A 2,425-nucleotide genomic window follows, 5' to 3' on the forward strand; every position below is an offset into this window, starting at 1 on the left:
TGAGATGCTCCAAACAGAGGGTTCCCTTCTACTGGTCAGTGGCAGTCTGGTTTGTTTGCTCCAGGGTCCCACATGTGGAAAGAATCAGTAGAAGAGCACTCCCCCATGGATGCCTGGAAAGCACACCTCCACTGACCATATCAGGTGAAGAACATGGCAGGTTCATTCTGGTGGCTCTGGGGCGAATTACCAAGGACTTGAAGTGACATGGAATCTCATGAAGATGGATCACAATGCTGTTTGTTTGTTACCAGAGAGATCTTAGAATGTGCTGGGGGCTAAGGGGCTGTGCATAATTCATATACCCCGACCCTTGACACAAGTTGAAGAGCACGAATTCCATCTGGGGACAGGAGATATTCTATTGTGGTGTTCAGGGACCAATCTTCTGACTCAGGACCATTGACTTGGGTGTCTTCCTGGATGGAGGTGATCAGGGTGTTGCACACTGTGCATTTGTGTCCAGAGTGGCCTCCAATATTGGACTGGGCTCAGGGGACTTGCAGGTCTCTCCTAATCTGGAGGGTTTGGGCAACTGTGATTGACACAGTTTCATTGGGGATAGCAGGATCTTTCCTGTGGTGTGGCTACAGAGACCCATCATAGAGGGCATGTGAGCCATGGTTTTGGGAAAGAAGTCTGCAAACACAAACTTGGGGTAGGGTTAATGGCGAGGTGATCACAGTCCCAATGCATAGGTCTGTAGGGCAGCTCGTCTGGAACTGTAAACCAGGTGATTCGAAGGTGGTAGCACAGTCTCTTGTATCTGGATTGTGTGTCCAGGATGGCCTCGGAATGAAGGTGTGGTCTTATGGAGCCCTGGGAGATTTTTCCTCTCTACGCATCCTGGCAGCTCCTAATAGTTTTCTCAGGGGAGGGAAGATTGCTGTTTTCCATCATAGGGGTGCTTCAAAACAGAGATTCCAGAGACGGGCTCTGGTTATGTTGGCATGGAAAATCCCACGAAGTGTTAGGATTTGGTCCTAAGGGCATACCAGGCCTGCGATGCGGGACCCTGCAGAAACAACTGAGAGCATTTGTTTGAATGCATGCTAAGGTTGAGGGACACAATGCCTGCTTTGGCCCAGGCGGCCCTTATGATTGGGCGTTGTCTCATTGGCCATGCACCTGGTTCTAATTCTGAGGGTTGGGCACCCATAGCAACAGCCAGGCTTCCTGCCATGGGGAAGGAGGAGTTCTCAATTGTGCTTCAGATTCCCCCACTGGTAGGGATTCCAGCAAAGGTCTGGGATAGTTGCCGGAATACCAAGGATGGGTAGAGATGACTGGGCCATGGCCAGTCCCACATGCTGGATAAGGGCCCCACACTCTGGGTGGCTGACACGAGGTTGGGGCTCAGGCTCTCTCAGACACAGCGCTAGTGGCCAGCGCAAAGTATAAATCAGGGTTCCCTCGAGGGCCAAGTAGATTGATCTTCATGGGGAGTTTCTGGGCAGACTCACCAGGCCCTTCTTTCTATGGGGAAGGCAGAATGTTGCGTTTTGTCTCCCTAATTCCCTCTCAAGAGGACTTGCGGTCCAGTAGGGTGAGGATGGAATTGTAAACCCAAACTATGCAAGAATACAGTGTCAAGTGAAAGGTATTTCCAGTGTGCGTGACTGATTCGAATATCCAGCACCTGAGTAAGAGCAGATGTCAGATGTTTGCTCATGCTGGAATTTGTGTCTATGATGACTAACAAATGGAGGGTTGGCATCAAGAGAATGTGGAGGACTTCCCAGGCTGGGGCTTGTGAGATGCTCCAAACAACCAAGGTTTCTTTCAACCTGACAGGAGCAGTCTTATTTGTTTGCTCTAGGGTTCCCTATGTGGAATTTTTGTGTAGCAGAGAACTACCTCTTGGATGCCTAGAAAGCACACGTCCATTGACCTTTGTACCTGAGGAACATGGCAGATTCGTTTCATGGCTCTTGGGCAAAGTACCAACACCTTGAGTTGGCATCAAGTCTCAGGAAGTTGGGTCACAATGCTGGTTTGTTACCAGGGAGATCATAGAAGGTGCTGGGGCTAATGGGTCATGCAGGATCCATCTACCCTGAAAGTTGGACATAGATCCAAGAGCACATTTTCCTTCTGGAGACAGGAGATGTTCTGTTGTGGGAATCAGGGACCACATGTTGTATCATAACTTGGTATTCCAGAACAGGACTCTGAGAACAGATGTCTGAAGACCCAATCTAGGGTTCCAGTGAAGTCCTAGGGGCATGTCAGGTTCAATCATCTGACTCAGAACCATTGACTTGGCTTTCTGCCTCGATGGAGGTGCTCAGGGTGTTTCAGACTGCATGTTTGCATCCAGAGCAACCGCCAATATTGGGGTGGGTTCAGGGGCCTGGCAGGTTTCTCCTAATCTGGAGGGTTTGGACAACCTGATGGGCACAGTTTTCTTGGGGATGGCAGGAAC

Source organism: Mustela nivalis (assembly GCF_964662115.1).
Source record: "Mustela nivalis genome assembly, contig: HAP1_SCAFFOLD_226, whole genome shotgun sequence".
Lineage (NCBI taxonomy): Eukaryota > Metazoa > Chordata > Mammalia > Carnivora > Mustelidae > Mustela > Mustela nivalis.